Source organism: Mastomys coucha, unplaced genomic scaffold (assembly GCF_008632895.1).
Source record: "Mastomys coucha isolate ucsf_1 unplaced genomic scaffold, UCSF_Mcou_1 pScaffold9, whole genome shotgun sequence".
NCBI classification, from domain to species: Eukaryota; Metazoa; Chordata; class Mammalia; order Rodentia; family Muridae; genus Mastomys; species Mastomys coucha.
The window spans coordinates 75313632-75338303 of record NW_022196915.1 but is presented as its reverse complement, the minus strand read 5'-3'; positions in this window follow the sequence as shown (position 1 = coordinate 75338303).

Sequence of the window (24672 nt, the reverse complement as noted above, 5' to 3'; positions counted from 1 at the left end):
CTTTATAAGTTACTCTTTCTCTGAGATGAATACTTTTCCAAATTATCACAGCTAATGAATCAAATTCTCACCCTCATGTAATGTCTGTGCCACCTTCCAAGCAGAATCATTGTTCATTGAAACAGTTGGTGAATGACTTTATGGATAGACCATCTTAATACCTACACCATTTCTTAAACGGATGTAACCTGTTCTCTGTGGGCTGAGAATGAAGTCACTCACTCAAGTCAAATAGCTTTGACCATAGCAGGAAGTCTGAATCCAAAAATCAAGCCTACAATTCATTTCTTGGTGCAGCACAACCATCAACTCTCAGCTTACCTACGATGGAGGTAAAATCCTTGGTGATGTGAGGGTCATTGAAATACAGCCTTATTACAATGAAAAAAAAAAGAACAGATTATATATTTCAAGAGTATTTATATACTGAAGAGAAACATAAACAAATAACTTGGGAGGTGGCTTGTAAGAGAACAACAAAGTGAGACTGAATGCTTTGCTTGGCATTTGTAACTGTTGTATCAAGTTTGTATAAGAGGACTTTATAAGTTACTCTTTCTCTGAGATGAATACTTTTCCAAACTATCACAGCTAATGAACCAAATTCTTACCCTCACCTAATGTCTGTGCCACCCTCCAAGCAGAATCATTGTTCATTGAAACAGTTGGTGAATGACTTTATGGGTAGACCAGCTTAATACCTACAACATTTCTTAAATGAATGTAACCTGTTCTCTGTGGGCTGAGAATGAAGTCACTCACTCAAGTCAAATAGCTTTGACCATAGCAGGAAGTCTGTATCCAAAAATCGAGCCTACAATTCATTTCTTGGTGCAGCAGAACTATCAACTCTCAGCTTAGCTACGATGGAGGTAAAATCCTGTGGTGATGTGAGAGTCATTGAAATACAGCCTTATTATAATGAAACCCAATATCTAAAAATTGTTCTTATTTTGGGCTTGTACCACAGTAAGAGACACGATTTTAAACTCTACTAAATACAAACCAAACAAAAAGACTTTATATATTTATGTTCATTTAAGAAAATACTAGTAGTGATGTATTGTTTTAGTTAATATGTTTGGAGTTATTTAAAATTTATATTGAGAAAAATGTATTTTCCCTATTGCTATAGATGAGCATCTACATAAGACTGTTAAATTGATTGTTGTTTTATATCAAACAACTTTTATAATACTCATTTTTATTGTTATAATATTTTATAAATTTTAAAGAATATGACAAAAAACTCTATCAATATGTACTACATTGTGAATATGTACATCCAAAAAATCAATAAACTTTCAAAATAAAAAAAGTTCTATAATAAATGGAAATAAACATACATAAGAGGAGTACATGGAAAGAAATAATCAAAGTGAATGCTGAAATTAATAAAATAGAAAGAAAGAGAACCACACAAAGTAGAATAGAACAAAAGTTTGCTCTTTGAGAAAATCAATGCTAAGATGGTGAGAGAATATCAAAATTAGTAAAGACAAAAATGAAAAGGGGAAAATTTCAAGGCACTCTAAGCGAATTCAAATAATTACATTGTAAACAATTTCCCAAGAAAAAAAATTTCCATGTGGTACAGTTTAAGTAGAGAATTCAAAAGGATATTCAAAGATGATTTAATGCCAATACTCCTGAAAATTTCATATATATATATGAACATATATATATTAATTGAATATATATATAATTCAATTAATTCAGTTGATTGGATTGAAAGCAGCAACCCAGAGTCAGAGAATACATTGAAGGTTTTTATCAGGTACTCTCCCTTAGGAATTTCAGGAACCTTGAATAAGAGGGAGCAGAAAGATTGTAAGAGACAGAGGGAAGGAATGACTTCATGGCTCACTGAATCAACTCAGTAGAGTTCATGTGGACTCACAGAAATTGATAGCCACAAGCATTGAGTCTGCATGAGTCTCTACCAGGTACTTGGTGTATAAGTTATGGAGTTTAGATTAGTGTTTTTGTGGAACAGCTAGCAGTGGGAACAAGTGTATCTCTTTGCTTGCACTTTGAACATTTTCCCTCCTATTAGGTTATCTTCTCCACCCAGGGTATGACTGTTTTGCCTTGTCCTGTTATGTCTTGTTTTGTCCTCTTGGCTTGTCTCTTGGAGACCCACTCTTTTATGAAGGTAAATAGGGAAAATGGATCTGGGGGAGAGAAAACACTGGGGGAGATGAGAAGGAAAGAGGGTGCAGGGAGGGAGACTGTGGTCAGGATATACTGAGAGTAGAATCTACTTTTAAAACAAACAAACAAACAAACAACCAAACAACAACAACAAAACATGGTTTCAAGAAAAGAATGCCCATTCTTGGAAGAGCCTAGTCTTAGTGAAGCTTAAGAGAAGAGTGATTAAATAGAAAAGAGTAAATCCCATGCCTGCTAATGCTGAGGTATTAATGTTCAACTCAACCACATTTCTTCTAAAATTTGTTTCAGTATGCGAATGTGTGGAAGGTCATGTCTTGTAACACACACAAAACACTTGTCAACCATGGTGAGTTTAAATAGAGAGCTCATAAAGTTCAGAGAAAAAAGAGAAAAGGGGGTTGTGTATTTGTGTGGGTGGCAGGATGCTAAAAGGAGAATTTGAATAATTGGTATAGGAAGTGATTTGGATACAAACATACTACATACATGTCTGACCTTCTTTAAGAATGATAAAAGTTAAATAATAAAAATAGTTTATTACTGTTTCCTTGGTTTGTCTAATTAATCTTTTTGCTGGTTACTCTAATGTATTTCACCTTAATTCTTCTTTTTAGAGAGTATAAGAATTGGGAACTACTGCTGGTATTGAATTAAGAAGAAAATGAAACATTCACCCCATGATGGTGTGACAAAGTGAAATTAAAACCCTGTGGTTATTTTTTTAAAATCCATTATTTAAACCATAGCCTAGTATACATCAATCATATAGTTAATGTCATTTTAATAAAATTACATGTATTTATTAATGTATTTACTCATGCATTTATTTGTATGTAAAAGGGTGTACACATACTAAGGAAAACACATGCAGTGTAGAGTACATTTTTGAAGAGATTGTTCTCTCTACTTTGTGGATCCAAGTGATCTGACTTAGGTGAAAAGGCTAAGCATCTTTACTGTGGACTCTGTTTTGCCAGCCTCAATTTTGAGTTTGTTTTAAACTAGAGTACCTGAATCAAATAATTGTTTGAAGTCTAGTTTATGGAATGTTTTTTCAATCGTCTGTGAAATACTTCTTTAGAATTAGCATGTGTCAGTATATGAAAGTCTCAGCAAACAAGTCTCTGAAACGAGATATTTGGATATTATTTCATAATCCAATGCAATAAATTTTAAAGTGAAATAGATTGATATGGTTAGACATATCATATATATGAAACTACATTTATACATATATTACGAGAAATAAGGAGTGAGGGAAAGTTCAGTATTGGTTGTTGTGTGAGACAGTCTTCATGCAATCACAGTTATGCATCAGTGTCTTTCTCATAGATAATAAGTTGAACTTCCTGTAATGATAAAACTAGTTATTCTCATTTCTATAGATTTTAGATATTACAAATGGAGACCATAAAATTCATTATACTCACATCTTCATATTTTTGTTTTATGTTTTTATTCTCTTAAATTTCTTTATGCTTGAGAGCATAATATAATTAATTTCTTTTTTTTACTTTTTTTCCCTGCAACTGTTCACCATAACCTTGTCTGCTTTCCTGAAATTCATGGCTTCTGTTTTCTGTGTTTGTACAAAAAGAGACACACTCGACTTTAAGAACATATGATGGTGGAAGTATCTTTTTTTGTTTTTGTTTTTGAGTCTTTTAATTATTTTTTTATTTTCTTTATTTACATGTCATATGATTTCTCCTTTCGCAGTTTCCCCTCCAAAAAAAAAAAAAGATAAAAAAAAAACCAACAAGAACAAACCCCTGTTGCCTCCCCCCTCCCCATGCTTGCCACCCCACCCTACCCCACTCATTGGCCCTGGCATTCTCCTACACTGGGGCAAAGAACCTTCACAGGGCCAAGAGCCTCTTCTCCCATTGATGTTCCACTTTGCAATCCTCTACTATACACATGCTGCCAGAGCAATCAGTCCCACCATGTATAGTCCTTGGTTGGTGGTTTAGTCCCTGGGATCTCTGAGGGTATTAGTTAGTTCATATTGTTGTTCATCCTAAGGGGCTGCAAACCCTTCAGCTCCTTTGGTCCTTTCTCTAACTCAGTTCAATGGATGGCTGAGAGCCTCTACATCTGTGTTCGTCAGGTACTCTCAGAGCCTCTGAAATTATCTTAAACTGTGAAGTTCATTCATCTCCTCTGGAGTCAGGCAAACCTCTGACTATCAGGTCGATTTTGAGCTTAGGCACTATGGATAATTCTTTACCCTCGATTTTTCTACCTGTACAGGAATCTAAATGCTGATCATCAAATTCTCTTCTCTGCTGTTATTTATATGTGTTAATGAAAAATACTAGGTATGAAACACTTTATTTTTTCTCAGAAAAAAATCTTCTTCATGGTAGATTCATTAGCTATTAAAGAAATCTCACCTTTTTATCAGAAGAAATTCATACGTGTACTTGGGACCATTGGAAAATACATACTAGTCACTATAGCTTTTCTCTCACATATAGAAAAGTGAACCTTAACATGACATGTTCTCACTTCTTCCTGGGAGTAATGCAAAAGATGGATTATTTCTGAAAATATTAGACAAAAAAAGGGTTTTCAAACATATTTCAATGCACTAAATATTTTTGTCAAATTAAATGAATATGCACAAGGTATGTAAAAGTAGTCAAAAATAGATCTAATTATAGAACATTGAACAATTGTTTTTTGGGTTAGATTATTTTCTTTTTTGAGAATTTTAATTTTTTAACACAACATTGAATTTAAATCAATCTACAGGCAATGAATTCTACTTACCTGTTTCAGCACGAATAGCAGACCTATTGTTTTTTTCTCAGTAGCAACCAAGGACATAAGAGCACTTAATTGTTTACCAATCTACAAGTATTGTGCTTTTGTCAGTTTCTAACTATTTTATTTTTTTATTATTAGCTTCAACTCTCTAATCATCACTCTTTATTGTTATTTGCTTGAATTCCTCTATCAAACTACTGATTAAGTAAAACACACAATTTCACACCAACAATAAGCTGGGAAATGTTTCCAAATTCTGAAATTCAGCCATATATTAAAAGAATATTCAGTTTCTATATGACTGGCTCGTTATGATCCCTGAGCAGTGGGTCTTAGGTGAGGTTCAGAGTGAATAAAGTTACATATGTAAACACAATTCATTACTGCAGGACCTGTGTAAGTTTATGTATAAATGTATTGATGTATTGTACCAATGTCTGATTTAACATTGTAATATTTTTCCATCATAAATCATATGATGAGTTCCGTATATCCCCTGAGTTACATAATAAATCAAGACTTGACCCAGGGAGAGAAAAAGAAAAAGAAATGAGTGTCCTTTTGGAAAGCCTTTTACTGAGCATATTGAATTGGTTCCAGTCCCAGAAGGCCTTGCTGTGTATTTAAGCCGCTGAGGCTTATAATTGAACACCCATTTTACTTGCATCCCTCTAATGATATTTTTGTATGCCCAATGCTCAAGTTTATTACTAAAATATTAACATTACAAGTTAGAATCCCTGCAAGATCCTACCAGAATCCTATATTTCAATAGCATTTTTTTTAAAACATGTTACATTCATTTCTTACTTGTGTGTGCGTGTGTTCACTACAGCATGGATGCAAGGGTTAGAGGACAAGGTACAGGAGTCAGTCAAAGGATCCATTCTAAGTCTTCTTGCCTGGCTGCGAATATCCTTAGCCATTAAATCACTTTATTACTCTTCCTTCAATAGCACTTTTGATTGAAGCTAGCTTCTTTTATGCCTTATAAACTGAGTATAAAATAGCAAGTAGGATCCACCAAATATATATCATTAAGAGAAAAAAGCAGTGTTTTTATATTGCTTAGTTAGGACATAATTCATACTAGTTTGAGGCACAGTTCTACAGAAATTCATGACAGTCTTAGTATTATGTACTTATTATCATATGGGAAAATCATGCTGAAACTGTAAAAGAGAAAATTAAAGTTCTCTTGTGAGATTTATTATCTTTATCTGAATATTAGTATAAAATTTTCTATTTGCACCACAATCCTACTTATGAAAGCAGGGAAACAAAAAGAAAACAGAATGGAGGAGGTTGCTTGTTTGGGAAAGAAGAACAATTTAGTATATGCATTAATTAATATTTGAGAGTTCAATTGATTCAATTGTCTACTAGGTTTAAAATTTGTGCCCAGTCATTTTTACATAGCAATCAGGGTTTATCACTTAGAGATTTTTTGAACTAATCTATAAAAATTGAATTTGCAAACATTTATAAATAAATAAACTGTAACCTAGACAATCCCAAATCAATTCTAAACACTTTTCAAACCCTTAAACATATTTCACACAATTGCATTATAGATACACTTCTGCTATTGGACAATAATTTAACCATTCTTAACCTCAACTATGTGTAAAGTAGTAGGGTTAAACAATATGACAAATGCATTGATATGAGAATGGAATAAATTATTATGATACTAAAAGCTATATTCTTTGCTTTTGTGTGTGCACATGTATATAAATGTATGTTAGGTTGCACGTTTTTGTAGAGGCTAATTATCGTTATCAGATGCCTTCTTTAATTACACTCATCCTTGATTTGAAGACAGGGTACTTTTCTGAATCTAGAACTTGATAAGTTCTATAGATTACCTAGGTAGTAGGTAAACAGGGATTCTACTGTCTTTTCCTTGTCAGAACAGGGACTTCAGTTGCATGAGATTCCCAGTTTGTTTGTTTGTTTGTTTGTTTGTTTTTTGTTTTTTTCACATAGGTACAGAATTTAGGATATTGTCCTGGCATTGCAAACATTTAACTAGATGACCCATAAATGAAGCCATTAAGAGCTATTTTTAGTTGTGTTAGCTATAAGAGTGACAATTAATTCTATATTTAATAGCTCATCACAAGTTTTCTAAACTGTTTATGTCAGTATAAAATAAAGTCACAGATGGTAAAAATAAGGAAAATGTATGCTGGATCTTCCTAGGCCACATAAAAAATGGATAGTTCCCACACATAGTGCTTTACACTCTATACTCTTCTAAGAGATGAAATGCTTTTTAAATTGTCTTCCACAGAGAAGAGAATGGAGTACAGTTAAAACTATTCATTACTGGTTATCACTGATCTTAATATCAAAATGTATTCTACACAGGTTTTACATTCTACTGTTGAATTAGCAGTAAGGCCTACTTTTCAACCAAGTGTTGAATCTAGTGAGATATAAGGAGTTCTAGCTAACAACTATGCATTTTTAAAATTAGTAATAATAGTAATAGTAACTTACAAGTAGTTTGAAATTTTGAGCTTACTTTTATCGATGAAAAGAGTATATATGCACATATAAAATATTGTTACAAATTTAATTTATGGAGAGTGAGCAATACTGTTTTATTTGTTCATATTTTTATAGAAACAAATACAGTAACTAAGATATTTTAAAAATTTAAGATAGTTGACATTTACAAGTCATAAATACATGAAGTAATAATAGCCTATCATAAATCTAGCAGGTACAGACTTTTAAAGTGAAATACTTAACTTGATCTTTTAGGAGTTTTTAATTTATTTTTTATTAAAAGAAATGTTATGTGGGTGCATTTAATTATCCTTAATGAAAAACAAACAAACAAACTTCTAAACTACAAAGCAGAATCCTTTACTGCAGGAATCCATTAGCTCCAAGTGATATTCTTGACAAAACCTTGTAGTCCTAAAAACTCTTCATGTTTTCAAGAAGCCTAGCTTTCTGAAGTCTCACTGATGAGATGCTCGACTCTCAAGTGTACAATCTCACCTACAACTCCTACTGATCTTGTCTCTTCTGATCTTTCCAAATGTGAGGTTTGTTCATAAATCTATATTCCCTTTAAAGTTAATTTCAAACAACTACCATCAAGCCAGGCTTATGCCTTAGGTTCTGATTAGTACTAAGAAATCTTAATCAACCAGAGTAAAGAGTTTAGAAAATGCTCATAAACAAATTCACATACTCGTGGTAATGCAGAACTAAACTCATACTTTTCATTTCTCCTGAATTTTTAATATACTTACATCCTAATGTGTTGTGTACTCTAGTATGGGTGTTTTCACACAATTAATTTCTTCTAATGTGAAGGTAGTTAAATCATTATCAATTTGCTACACATACATGTAAACATAAATAAAGATATATATCTATATCTATATCTATATCTAATCTATATCTGGAGTCCTTACCTCAGTAAAGTCAAATGAATAACATGTTGAGGGAAAAGATATTATTGATACAATGTGTTACAGGACAAAATATCCATGTAGTTCCTAATATTCAATGAATTGTGGTTTTATATTTAATTATAATTATTCATGCACAATTATTTTATAAAATACTACTTTTCACTGTAACGTTTCCATGTGTGCATAAAAGTCATTGCTATACTTACTTCATTAGATTCTCAGAGATGCACATGAGTGTGCCCCAGTATTTTTCCAAGAATTGTTCACACATTTTGTTGCTTCCTATGTTAACATGTGACCTTGCATCTCATAATTGTGCTGGATTGTTGTCAGGAGAGTGACTTTTGATTTTCCTTTAGCTTTATGTTTTTTGTGGGACTTATAAGTGTGGGAGTGGTATAACTGAATCTTCATGACCATGCTTCATATTCTTCCTCCTGCTGGGTTGTCTTGCCTTTTCTTACTGTAGCTTGTGTCATTCTGTTTGACTGTAGTCTCTTAGAAAACTGTTCTTTTCTGAAAAGGGAATGGAGGGGGAGTGGATATAGGGGAAAGGGTAGGTGGCAGGTAGCTGAAAGGAGTGGATGGAGAAGAAACTGTGGTTAGGAAGTATTATATAAGAGAAGAATCTATTCTCATTTTTTTAAAAACTATTTGAATGGGAAATGCATGCCATACACTCATGTGTAAGCACTTGAAGCTCATGTGGGCCATGAAGCTCATTTAGAGTTGATTAACATTTAAGAAACTTGAATCTGACAGATACATATAATACTACTAGTTACTAGGATTAAGTCCTGAGAATCATAATAGCTCCTTTGTTGTTGTTGTTGTTGTTGTTGTTGTTCAATGTTCCTCACCACAGGAAGACCCCCTACCTCATGGTACTGTCACCCTTCATTTTCTACTTGATGAACTGCAACCCTCTGAACTTGAAACAAAATGACAGGAAAAGTAACTAATAAATGGTTACATTTTTTATGTGGTGGGTGCTCAATAATGAGTTAAAAGAATCCCAGTATTAAACAATCTAGAATTTTAATTAATTAATTATTTAGCTAATTAATTAATTAAAATTCTTCCTCCTTCCTTTCCCCCCTTTATAAAGTCCCTCCCCTCACTCTCCTCCCCTCCTCCTCTGCTAGAGTGGGGCTCTCCCCTTGGTATCCTCCAACTTTGGGGTATTGTATTTCTGCAGGCTTAGGCACATCCTCTCTTCCTGAGGCTAGCCAAGACAGCCCTTTTGGGGATGAATTCTACAGTCAGGTTCCAGCTTTAGGATCCTGCATCAGTTCTTGGGCAACACATATGGAGACAGAGCTGCATTTCTGCTACATATGTGTCAGGGGGTTTGGGGAGGTGCCTCCATCCAGCGCCATGTATACTCCTTGTTTGGTGATTCTGTCTCTGAGAGCTTGCAATGGTACAGTTTGTCCTTCCTGTGTTCTTCATGTGGAGTTCCTATCCCCTTCAGGACCTTATGAGAGTCTGGACCTCAATCCAATGTTTGGCTCTGGGTATCTGTATCTGTTTCAGTCAGCTGCTGGGTAGAGCATTTCAGAGCACAGTTATGCTAGGCTCCTATCCACAAGCATAACAATAAAATTAATAGTGTGAGGGATAGGTGTGTGCCCAGGGGATGGGTCTCAATTGGGTTGGTTATTGATTGGATATTTTTTCAGTCTCTACTACATCTTTGTCCCTACATTTCTTTTAGACAGGACAAATTTTGGGTCAAAAGTTTTGTGGATGGGTGTGTGTCCTTATCCCTCCTCTAGGGGTGCTACCTGGCTACAGGAACTTTTCAGGTTCTGTGATCCCACTGTTTGGCATCTAGACTAAAATCACCAGCATTGATTCTTGGGATCCTCTCCCATCCCAGGTCTCTTGGACTTCCTCGAGATTCTATCCCTGTCCAACGCCTCCTTTCAGGTAGCTGCAGATTTCCATTAATTCTCCAGACTCTCTGGCCCTCTCTCCTGGCTCTCCCCACATCTCATCCATAACCCCCACCTCCTTTCTCTTCCCTGTCCCCTCTCCTACCCACTTCCCTCTTTACTTACGCCTCCTATGACTATGTGTGATTCAAGCATCCTTGCTTGGGTCTTTCTTTTTGTTTAACTTCTTTGGGTCTGTGGGGTATATCATGGGTATCCTGTACTTTATGGCAAATATCCACATATCATTCAAGACACCCCATGCATGTTCCTTTAGGTCTAGATTTCCTCACTCGATCCATTTGCCTGCAAAATTCATAATTACCTTGTTTTCATCATCTGAATAGTATTACATTGTGTAAATGAACAACATTTTCTGTATCCATTCTTCAGTTGAGGGACATCTGGTTTCCTTCCTGTTTCAGGCCACAAATAGGCTGCTATGAGCATAGTAGAGTACATGTCCTTGTGGCATAGTAGAGCACCTTTTGGGTGCCTAGAAGTGGGATTGCTGGGTCCTCAGGTAAAACTATTTGCAATTTTCGGAGGAAATGAAAGTTGAAGTTACTTCTTAGGGTGATGTAGGAAAATTGTCAACGTTGGGCTCTCTAGCTATGAATGCTGTAAGCTACAGTCATAACCTCCAAGGTAAAATATTCCCAAATGTGCAATTGTGTTATGATCCTTAGGGAGGTAACAAATAATTTTTCAAGGTGAATTTCAGGTCTGCTGAGTAATAGAGAACTCATGTCTTACAATGTGAACTGAATCAAAAGCCCTTATCTGAGGATGCCATAGACCCTATTGCTGAATTTACTACCATTATTTATTTGCTTATATAGATATTGCTAAACTGACATGCTATTGAATCAAAAGACCTTCCAAATATAACCATTTATACCGCTATATTATTCTTTCTCACAGGATTGGTCAGAAAACATTCTTTTGGTAGTATGTGATGTTTAGTCCTTGAAGTTTTAACTTGTTATGTACTGAAGATAACTAATTATTGAGTGTTCTCCCTTAAATGACACCATTATAACCTCATTCACTATACTAAAAACATACTTTAAGCATTTTGAACTTCAATAATAAAAATAACATTACCAGATAATTTAACAGTGAAAACAATGCTAAAAATAATTTTTATGTTTACTCATGTTCTATTTCATTATGTGTTCTGCTTGAATTCATTAAAACTGCCATTGTGTAGCCTCATTGATCTAAGCATGAACATAAAGACATAGATTACTAATGTCCTTTGATAATAGACTTAGAAGACCTTACACATGTTTGATTGTTCTTTTTTCTTCTTACAAAACCTCCCACTTCCACTGCTTTAATAGAAAATCACTTTGTTTGAAAATAAGACTCTAAATTCTCTATTATCATAAGGAGTACTTATCAATTATATGTACAAACTGGAAATAATACTTCTGTGTGCATTTTGTGAAAAGATTGATATCAATTTACTGAGTGTACCGTTTGTATAAATTCATTTTTCAACACAAATAAAACAAAAAACATACCTTTGCAGACATCCTGTGTATATATTCACAAAATGAAGTAGATTAGTAAGACATTTTATTTTGTATTACACAGTTATCTCAGATTGTTTTTATGTATCCAGTAAATTTTGTTGAATGTGGAATAAGCTATGATAGTGAAATCAAATTAGGAGAATATTTCTATGTTTAGAAAATGTTCTTTAGCCCTTACGTTATTCTCCTCAGTTGCATTTATCATTGTTGACAAGTAAAGCTGTAGAAATGCAGTTTTTTCCTCTCTGTAGAATTTTTACAAACAGACAATGTACAGAGGATTTTTTTTTTTACCCTTGTATTGTCCACATTGTCTGAAAATTGCCAACCTTTTCAAGTTGACTTAGCCAACAATACTTTCTAGTATTGTATTGTCTATGAGAGAAGGAATCTAATGACAGTATGTGAAAATTATCAAAATGATTTCATTTCAGATTATTAAACTAAATAGGATTTTCAAAAATAATTAGATTTATTACTTTAAGAATTTGTTTATATGCATAAGACAGCTTAATCCCCATTTCTCACATGAAACAATTCAAGATACATTTACAATATTTTTTTTCCAATTTCTACCCTGAATCTCTCATTCTTTGATGAAAACCATGGAGAAATGTAAAACTTTCTCACAGAAGTTGTACAACAATCTACTTTCAGCTTTACATAACTTTAGTAATTAAGCTAGATGCTGAGAAGAGTGACTTAGGCATGATGGAAGAAAGCAACGTTGCCAATTAGTTTTGAAATCTTACATATTTAGAAAAACTCTTTATTGTAAACTTTACCATAACCATAATACCATAATACCTGCCATTTTTCTCAAATATGTTCTAAGTAATATTGTCATGTTTTTTGTTATTTCATGAAGGTTATATGATTTTTATATTAAACTAAATTTCAGTGATCCACTCATTGGTTTTCAGTCTGAGAATTCAATTTATGATATAAAAATTTAACAAAAATTCATGAATTACAAAGTAAATAACAATGTTAAAGAAAAGTTTATATTTCATTGAGATATAGAAACTAAGATAATAAAAACTTATCATCACCATTGTGATGGCAGTTTCAATGTTGTACACTTTTCTGCATAATTCACATTTTAGAATGAAGGCTGGGTAAGGGAGAAGCAATATAGACAAATTGGTAGAGAGAGAACAAGAGTGTTTGTATGGAATCAATAGTCCTGGGATTCAAGGGAGCCACACCACTGATCAAGGTATAAAATATTAAAAAAATTCCCTTTTGATGGAACAAAGAAATGTTTTCATTGCAACAGTCATGAGGAACAGAATCATATCATAAATGGAAGGCAGAAAGAGAGGACATAATAACTTGGGAGTCTAAGACAAATTTAAAAAGTAGAGTATATAGTGAAATACTGTAAAACATTCTATTTAAGAAAAAGGTCAACAAGCTGAAGGCCCGAAGTGAGGACTCCTCAGTCCTACTTGGAAGGGAGAAGAAAGCAATCACAAGTGAAAAGGGAGGGAGGAACTTAGGAGGGAAACTGGACTGGGGTGGGCGTAGAGGGGAACCTAATCCTGTATTGGGTGTGGGAAAAGGACTGAAGCCCTGAGGACCAGCAGAAAGTATGGAAACAGGCAACCTCAGGAGGTAGGAGGTTGGGAGGACCCTCCAGAATGCACCAGAGACCTGGAAGGTGAGAGACTCTCAGGACTCAAAGAGAGGGACCTTAGATAAATATCTGACAGTAGGGAGAGGGAACTTATAGAGCCCACCTCCAGCAGGAAGACAGGGTATCAAGTGAGGGAGGGGGTTGCCATCCCACAGTCAAAACTCTGACCCATAATTGCTCTTGTCTGAAAGAACTGCAGGGATGGATATGGAGAGGAGCCTGAGGAAAAGAAGGTCCAGCAACAGACCCGAATTGGGATCCACTCAAGGGAAAGTCCCAAGGCCTGACACTATTACTGAGGCTATGGAGCGCTCACAAAAAGGGACCTATCATGACTGCACTCTGGAAGATCCAACAAGCAGCTGAAAGAATCAGATACAGATATTTGCACCCAATCAATGGACAAAAGTTGCTGACTCCCGTGGTTGAATTAGGGAAAGGCTGGAAGAAGCTGAGGAAGAGGGCGATCTTCTAGGAGGACCAGCTGTCTCAATTAATCTAGACTCCGAGATCTCCGAAACACTGGACCACTAACCAGACAATATACACCAGCTGATATGAGGCCCCCCAAAAAAGATATACAGCAGAGTACTGTATATGTCTGTGTTTAGTCAGAAAAGATTCACCTAAACCTCAGGACAATGGAGGGCCCAGGGAATTTAGTGATGTTCTTGAGTAGGGTGTGGGGTAGAGACATCCTTAGTGGTGACAGTGGGGTGGGGAGGAGATATGGAATGTGTAACATTCGGAGGGTGAACAGGGTGGTGGTGGTGCAGGGTATAAAATCTTGAGTGTATAAAAATAAATACATAAGTAAATAAATAAATACAAGACAAAAACATAAAAAAAGAATACTTGTAGTAAAAAGAACTCTCCTCATAATTCTCTAGGGGATATTAAGAATATTTGGGCTTGTGTACAAATGAAACTTTCTCTGTGTATTAATACCTTTGTTGCAGATTTCCTTCATTCTCAAAAAGTAAACCTCCATTTAATTTTGTAATTTTCTAACTTATGTGTTTGAATACTCACTAGTATGTGGACAATTCTTATGTAAAAAAAAAAAAAAAAAACTGGTGTTTGCAGTATGTAGTGATTTCACTATACTAAAACTTGATTTTTCATTGTGAAAGTTTTTTTTTATTTTACAACTAATCTTTTTTATTAATTTATCTTCTTGCATCCACCCTACCTTTACCATCCCCCTCTCAACTTACCTGTTTCCAGCCACTCCTCCTCATACTCCTGTTTGCCCTCAAAATAGGACAGGCCTCCCAAGAGTACCAACAAAACATAGCCTTTCAATTTTCAATAAGGTTAGGCAGCCCCAACCCCCTTATATTAAGCCTGGCCGAAGCAACCCAATAGAAGGACAAGGGTCCCCATAGCAAGCAAAAGCATTACAAACAGATCACTCTCCTTGAGGTAGGAGTCCCATAAATACAGCAAGGTGCTCAGCTATAATGTGTATATGTACGGAGGCCTAGGTTGTACAGGCTCTCGAATTGCAGGTTAAGTATCAGTGAGCACCTAAGTCCAGGTTTGTCGAGCCTGTTGGTTTTTGTCTCATGCCCTTGACAGGATTCTCCCAACTCTACATAATATTTGACTGTAGGTCTCTGTGTCTGTTTTAATCAGTGCCTGGATAAAAGCACTTGATGACAATTGGGTTATACATCAATCTATGAATACAATAGAATATAATTCTAATAATTCTAATATATACCTTTAAAATACTGAGTCATATATTTTAGACTACAAATATCTTTTTAAATTATATTTTGTTATTTGCTAAAAGCAGACATGATTATTAAATGCTGAATTTATCAATTTACTTGGAAATGTAAACATTTATTATATTCCAAAGTACTTGAAAATTTAACTCTAAACATAACACAGCTCATCTTTGTCTTAGTGAAGTTACCATACTGACAATGTTTCCCACACGAGCAACTTATCACTGCTTTCTCGTGATTACACAAATCCTGTTCCAGCTTCAGTTATGCATTGTCGTTCAGAATGGGTATACAGAAAATAATCTTTATTGAGATAGTATCTTTTTTCATAGAAGAAAATGACAAAATTCCTCAAAAGAAAAGTGGAGATTAAACATTTATTACAACACATCCAGAGCTTCTGCCCTATTCTCTCATTTGGTCAGTTATTGGTGATCAACATGTAATGACAAAGCAGAAAATAAAAGATAAGAATTATTTATACAAACATGAGACAGATTCATGGCATAAGCATTATAATGGTGTGTTCATATTGAACCAAGATTTGAGGGCAGAGAAATCAGCATTTGCTCATACTGGGATAACCTTTACAGAGTTCACAAAAATCTTATGACAACACAACCTAGCTACAAAACCTTCAGTCTAAAATTTGTCCTGCCAGCAAGATATGCTGTGAAAAAGAGAACCCAGACAATGTGGGTGTGGCTAAACAATGACAGGTCCAGCTTGAGACCAATACCATAATTAGGAGCATACCCCTGACACTACCTTAAGAGCCAGGAACCAAAGGCTGGATAGCCCAGCTACCAAGAGTAGAATTAAACCTGACTCGGGGAAAAAGTCAATGAAATGATATATAATGTTATTATGCTATTCTTGTAGATAAGTGTCTACTATCATAACCATCAGAGAGGCTTCTTTCAGAAATTAATGGGAGCAGATGCAGAGATCCACAGCTTAGCGTTAGATGGAGCTGTGAGGAATCATGTGCAAGTGGGGGTAGGCATTGCAGGAGACAAAGAGACAAGGACTCCAAAAAAAAAAAAAAAAAAAAAAAAAAAAAAAAACAATTAACCAGGGCTCATAGCAGCTCACAGAGACTGAACCAACAACTTAGGGAGCCTGCATGGGTGTGATCTAGGCTCTCTGCATATATATGTTACAGTTGAATAGCTTGGTATTCTTGTAAAACTCCTAATGGTGTGAGCAGGGCCTGTCTGACTCTTTTGCCTGCTTTTGAGGCTCTTTACCTTCTACTGGATCACCTTGTTCACACCTAAAACATGAGGCAAGTGCCTGGTCTTAACGCAACATAATATGCTATGTTAAGTTGATTTTTTATGAAGGGAAATGGAAGAGTGGATGATGTGGTATGGGGAGAAGAGATGGGGAAGAATGGGATTGGAGGAAGTAGGGGAAACTATGGTTAGGATGTAATGTATGAGAGAGTAATACATAAAAAAGAAAAAAGAAAAACTAAATAAAAAGTGGAGATAATGTCTTCTCAAAAGCCAGGAACTTACTCATGTTTTCTATAAATTAATATATTTTCACAGTTTAATCCAGTTTCTTCATCATTAATCATGTTTCATTGCAGTATTGTAAAATTGTTAACCTTTTTTAATTTCATAGTTTTCTTAATTTTTTTATGCTATAAATATGTCATTTCCCTCCTCCCATTTCTCCTTCCAAAATCTTTCCTGCATTCATTGTTGATCTCTTTATAATTCATTGCCTCAGTTTCACTAACTTTTGTTTATACAAATGTGTAAATACCAAGCTTCATATATGAAGCCTATTTACTCTGTATAAGTTTAATTATGATTTTTTTCAGGGTTCCACATTTGGTATTAGATAACTAATTTCTCTGGTTAGTAGAGCAATCTCTATTTCTACCCCTCTTAATAGTCCTTTATTGTCTTTAGATTTTTAATGCAGAGTTAAGGTCTCTTAGGCTTTTGTAGTCCAGTTTACCACATTCATTGAATTGTTGTTGTTATTTAGAAAGACCCAGAGTATCACTGAGGTTGCTGTGAGACACTGCCTTCAAGTAATATCATAAGCTCAACTCTTACTAACGTTGTAAAAAAATTAACACCCAATCACATTTCATTAACATGCCTAAAATAAAGTATACATGGTAAGTTCATACAGAAGATGCTATATTATACAGAAAATGCTTTTTAAGTTTATCATTTCAAATTAAGAGAGGAAGCAAATATTTAAAGATCCATGATGTGCTTAAAAAGTAAATTCCTGTATTTGTGACATCATTTGTTTACAATGAATGGTCTAACAAATATTAGTTATTGGATATTAAGGACAACATATTTATTTTGTGTAGCTGACTATAGAGATTCTGATAAATGAAGAAAATCTCTACCTGAAGATACCTGTCAAATTTTTATTATTAATTCTCTCTGATATGACTACCAAGTATATACCTTTCAGTGCACAAGTATTAACAGGTTTGTCTCTTCATATTAAAATTGATTACCTTGTCAAGAAGGATTTATGACTCTGTGAAATGATCATTTCTTTTAAATGTGTGTCATTTTCTAATGCAATGGCTATGAAATGTAATTGGTATAGTAGTAAAAAGCTTACAGTAAATATATATTTGTACTAAGATGTTAAACAAATCTAAGATAGAAAGACTATCATGAATCTGAAGCCAGACTTGGCTGCAGAATGAGAATCTTTCTTGAGCAAATAAGAGATATTAGTTTTAACTAAAATTATTGAGCATAATTTTATCACTTCACATAACTATTAATGTAATTTACTCTACTTTGAGTTTAAAAGTATTTTTATTTCTTCCTATCTTTTAATGTCATGAAGAATCGAAAAGTGAACAAAATGAGGAGAACAATCGAAATGCTGATGTAGGCAGGGAAACTTCAGCATGCTTCAATTTCCCACAAAGAACTAGAGGCAAAGAGAAATGCTGAGAGAAAAAACAAGTGGTCTTTCCCAGGGAAGACCACACAAATTTGTTGCATAGTAGTAAATAAAGAGTCCTCAACACACAGACACGCATATGCACACACACAACATATATATGTTGTGTGTGTATATATGTACATACATATATAATGAGTCTATATACATGTTACATAATATATATACATGTATATATAATTATATAATTATACATATTGAGTAGGGTGTATACATAGTAAGGAATATGTAATAAATAAATGTATATAAGATCATTTAATTAAAAAAGGAGACCATTAATTTGAAAGAAAGCAAAGAAGACTTTAGGGAAGCAAAGGAAGAGTAAAACAATATAATTAACTTACAATGAAATAAAAATTATCACTAATATTAATTAGAAAAACCACATAATTTTTAAATTAACTACAAGATATATAGTAAATCATTATTGTTTTTAAGTTATGGCTATTGAAAAAATTTGAATATAGTTAACTTTATCAAAAATATTTTAGCAAATATTCTAATGAAGGTTGATTCCTTACAGCATTGGAAAATGTATCCCTTTAAAATGTGACTACATAAAATATTTATCCAGGGAAATGTTTAGCATAAAATACAGTTATAATCAGAACTCCTTTCCTACTTTTGTAGCACTAAATACTTTGTGTTGAAGTTATCTTTTAGTTCATTGCCTGCCTCCTATACTTGAACATCTCAAGGACAAGGACTATGTTTTTTTCACCTTTGTATCTCCTGGATCTAGCATAGAAACTAGGGCACAGAGAATTCTTTTTCTTAAGAGGACACAGGATGATGTGATGCATTAAATGGTTTCTGATGTTTCTTCTGTCTGAAGGTCATTTATATTAAATCTGTATGTTAGTATTCATCAGCGAAACTTTCTGGGGACATTTTAGGTGTTTTTCAACTAAAAAAAATATAATTGGAACACAGCACTATATAAAGAATTAATTCTTTTACAATGAAGGATGTTATATAAGGCCAAAATGCAATTCAGTATAATGCACTCATAAATTTTGAGATGGAAGTATATGTTAATCATATTGGTAGAGAAATATTCTTTTCCTTTTTAATGTCAATGATCATTACATTCACTCAGACTTTCAATAATGACTGAAAGCATAATACCTTGGAAAAAAGTAAATCTAAATGTGTTTGTTAGTAATAGTAGAAAAAGTCTGTTCACAGGATGTGAGAATGGGCAATGTACAATTTTGATTTACACAAATAAATGTGTAAGAATATCAAACAAAATATAAAATATAAAGGGAAAAATAAATATCTGAGGGCTTATACATTCAAACCAATTATTTTTTAGGCTGGACCAATCGTGATCTGTATTGTATGGGAAAGCTATGTAAAGGTGCACAGTGTGACTCCTCCAAGATATTGGCTTAAATTGACTTGGACATGTGTAGAACCTTTTTTTTTCCTATCTTATGTATTTTATGTGCAGAAGTTGTATGGACATAAAATCTCATAACTAGGTAAAACGTGATTCAAAGAGGAAATATAATAAAAATAATTTAATTGAATCTCCAAAACTTAAATGTGTGTTTACATTTTAAAACTAATGTTCAGCTACATTGTGTTTGTTGCTAATAGTAAAGAATCTGTGTAATGTTAAAACAAAACAAACAGCTGAACAGTGGTGTTGCAAGCCGTTAATCCCAGCACTTGGGAGGTATAGGCAGGCAGATTTCTGAGTCTGAGGACAACTTGGTCTACAGAATTGCAGGACAGCCAGGGCTACACAGAAAAACCATGTCTCAGAAAAACCAAAACAAAAAACAAAAAACAAAAAACAAAAAACAAAAAACAAAAAACAAAAAAACAAAAAAACCAAACCACTGATCTTCTTATTTCAGCCCAACCACTACCAATGATAAGGGGATAAAATACAGGGAAAGACAGATATAATTAAGAGACATTTATAGGACAGTGAAAATGAAGTTGAAATATATATATATATATATATATATATATATATATATATATTGTACTGGCTAGTTTTGTGTGCCAACCCGACACAGGCTGGAGTTATCACAGAAAAGGGAGCTTCAATTGGGGAAATGCCTCCAGGAGATCCAGCTATGGGGCATTTTCTCAATTAGTGATCAAGGGGGTAGGGCCCCTTGTGGGTGGTGGCATCTCTGGGCTGGAAGTTGGGTGCTATAAGAAAGCAGGCTGAGCAGGCCAGGGGAAACAAGCCAGTAAGGAACATCCCTCCTTGGCCTCTGCATCAGCTCCTGCTTCCTGACCTGCTTGAGTTCCAGTCCTGACTTCCTTTGGTGATAAACAGCAATGTGGAAGTAAGCTGAATAAACCCTTTCCTTCCCAGCTTTCTTCTTGGTCATGATGTTTGTGCAGGAATAGAAACCCTGACTAAGACTCTGGTCTAAAATAAGTGGAAAGCTGTAGTGATAAAATAACATTTAATGATACTCTACTATCCTAATAGATTAATGCCTAGTTCATCCATCATCAGAGAAGCCAAACACCTCTTGCAGCAGATGGGAGCAGATAAAGATCCGTAACCAAACATGACACATAGAGTGAGAGACTATGGATACTCAGCCCCAAATGAGATTTGTCTCCATCAAATCCCTTCCCTCAGAGTTCAATGAATCTAGAGGAAGAAGAGCAGAAAAGACTGCAGGAGCCAGAGTGAATGGAGGAGGCCAATAAAACAAGTACTTTTAAATTAACATGAGCAAAGTTCATTTAAACTAACAGAAACTGAACAAGCATGGACAGGGTCTGCATTGGTCTATATTAGGTTATCTTTCTATATATTATTGCTACCAGTTTATCTTTTTTTGTTTGTTTTGTTTTGGTTTTTTGAGACAGGGTTTCTCTGTATAGCCCTGGCTGTCCTGGAACTCACTCTGTAGACCAGACTGGCCTCAAACTCAGATTTCTGCCTGGCTATGCCTCCCAAGTGCTGGGATTAAAGGTGTGCACCACCACTGCCCAGCCAGTTTACCATTCTTATATAGGATTACTGAGTGTGCCAATAAGTGTGCCTCTGATCCTTGTGCCTTCTTTGGGGCCTTTGTCCTTCTGCTAACTTGTCTTGTCCAACTTTGACGTGATTTTTGTTTTATTGTTTATTTATTCATTTATTTATTTAAGAATAAATTAAAATCTAGCCACTAGTATGAAGATTATAATGCTAAATATCATTTATACATGCTTGGAGAGGAAAAGATAAGTTTCCCTAAAGTAATGACATAGGGTTTATCAACTAATCTCTAGTAGGTTCCATGATCAGATGCTGACCAATGTGGAATTGACTCTACATTTTTTGAGAGCTTTTGCTTTTATTTGGTTAGAGTTTGGTTGTTTTATTTTTTTTCTATTTTGTTTTCATTTGGTTTTGATGGCATTCTATTTTGATTTCCTTGTTTTGTGTGTTTTGTTGTTGTATTAGGTTTGTTTGTTTTTGAGACAGAACTTAAATTTGGATGGGTCTGGAGGAGGAGAGGGTCTGGAAAGTCTTGAAGAGTGAAAGAATATGGTTAAAATCTATTTAAATCTAAATTTTTAAACAAAAATATGGTTATATAAACATACTATAATTGGATATGAAAGATATTACAGAAGAGAATATTATAAATTTATATGTAATATGATTAACCATTCAAGAAGAAGTGATTTCAAAGTAAATACACAGAGGTATATATAATTTAAGGTTTTTTTCAGAATGAAGTGTAGCTCTGACATATATCCTGGCCATTTCAAACTGCAATCATATTCAATGAATTTCTAATGCTACTGTAGAAGTGTCACCTATCACCTTTAGCTTGGAAAAAAGGAAGACTATTAAGGGATTATAGCTCAGCATCGGCATTGTTGTCCAGCATGCGCAAAGCCCTGTATTTCACGTCCACTTCTGCCTAACTTGCATGATCCATGCAAGGTGGTTATGTGTCTATATTTCCAACACTTGGCTAGAGACAGAATTTCAAGACCATCTTGATATACAATTATATAATATTGAAAGATGAGACCTTCTCTCCAAGTAAATAAATAAGCATATAGTAATTATTGCCTGCCACAATACGTGGTATACAGAATTTTGTTATAGAAGATGCTCAAATGAACAAACATGTTACCTGTGATGAAAATACTAAATAATATTGAATTGAAATTAAACCATAGATTTATTGAGAAGTAGTTTAAAATAATATGTGAGTTGGTATGTTACATTTAAAATCTATGTGGAGACTTATAAAATTGAACGTAACTTCTCAGGGAATATTCCAACATATGTTCTTGCAGGATTTGGGTTGACATTGGTACTAAAGTTCCTTTGCACCGTGTCTTTCATACAAAGTACACTGATATCTAGAACTTATCTTTTATGCAAAGCCTATTTTGTGTTTTGTGAACATAGATAAAGCATTTCTTAGATTAAAAGAACAATATGGTAACTTAGTGATAGTACCTTATGTTAGTTAAATTGACAAGAGCAAATTTAAGATATTATCACACAGTATATATAAATATTATGAACCATTTTTCCTTTTTAAAATTCCATATATTAAATTAGATACTGTATGATCATCACAACCAATAATATTAGTTATCTGTTCTAATCATGATGTGCAGCATCCTTGAATTATTGTCCCAACACTTTATAGGATGCTAATGTTAAAGTTTTACATTCATTGCCTGGAAGAATGGGTTATGAATTAAGATATTATACTATTTTTCCATAAAACCTAAATATATTATCTATTAACCATATCAGAAAACTCACAATTGCCTGATGTTCCAATTCCAAAGAGAGTTAAACATCTGACTTCCACGAACACTGTGCATGTGTTCATGAGCACATACACACAATCATACCACACACACAACTGAAAGGAAGATACGTCTTAAAGAAAAATGTGGTATTCATTATAAAACTTACAATCCTTTTTAACATTCTCTTTTCTGCTTCCCTTTAAATCGTTCTTCCTTTGTCTCTTTTCTTCATTCTTTTTCTCTTTCTTTTATTCATTCCATGCTTTCTAATCTAACCCTTTCAAAGTTGAATACAGAATTATTAATGTATCAAAAAATTTCCATCCCATTACACTGGCATGTATTGAAGTACAGGGAATGGGGGAAACTTCATATATTTATGTTTTGTACTGAAATTAAAAAAAGGAAATGAATGATATTGCTCATTTATTTGCTTAACTCATATGTGATGCCTTCCCCATCCCCAGGAACATAGCTGAACAAGAATCAATTGTATCAGAGCAGAGGAAAACAATGAATCTTTCTGTCAAGGAAGTGCTGGCCAAAAGACATCTGTCATCATATGAATGTTAGTGATAAAAAATGAAGAAGAAAAAAGACCTTGAATTATTAAATTCATGAATACTATGTAGGAATATAGAAGCATGCCAGGGTACTAAAATACAGCATATAGTAATTAAGCAGAAAGTATCATTGCTTCTAGTGTGGATTGCCATCACACTATGCTGTTTTCTAAATGAAAGTTTCTATACCATCATATCAAATAATTGTGTCATCAGTGCTATAGAGAAAGTGGTTCAGACAGTTTTTCCTTTAATGTAAGCCATCAATTGATCAACCTCATGAGTGCAGATGACTTCTGGAGTGAGTCCGGGTGGAAAGTGTAGGAGCTGAGACCATCTTTTTCATATCTTAGTAAGCGGTGTCAGGTATGGTCAGAGACTCAGGTGCAGCTTGAAATGCAGGACAGCCACATCTGGGGGGAAAAGCACTACAAATAGTTTTTCTTCAGAAAATGGCAAGGACTTATGAGCAATTCTGAGAAAAGAAAGAATTTAACGTCCTGACATTCCACCCTCCCTTTGCTGTAAGATGCTTTATATTATGGGGTTTGTTGAAGTCATTTTTTTCCACCAAGTAACCAAAGCTCCATGTACTTTTAATAAGTTCTTTATGCTAATCCAAATTTCCTCAGTGGAATACTTTTGCAGAAAAAGGGCACGGATTCTTTCTAAATGAGTAGTTACATATTTAAACCAAAACTAATTTTGACAATAAAATAAAAATCATGATGTTTTCAAAACTCCCAAAATAGGTTTAATAGTCACATACTTGAATATTTCTAAAAGACTCAAATGGTATTGAAAGCCCTTGCAAGGGCTGAGAAGACTGGAGAAGTACATCATTAAACTGAAAGGAAAAGATGGTCTGCTACCTAATAAAGCTGAGAAGTCTCCTGCATGGGCTGGGATTCCAGAATGCTCTGTTTTCCTGACCTCCTTATTAAATTTGAGGGTAATGGCCCGTTCCTTACATCAGAATTGGCAGCCAATCCTCAAAAAGGTTTGCAAAACAAATTAATATTATAAAGCAGGAAAAGGAAATGTATTCCATGTGATCACATCGGGGCTCAATGGAACAAAAATCAAGTGATCCCACACCTCCAATTGCTAGATCCACTGTTTCAGAGATTACAATATGTATTCAGGAAAAAAA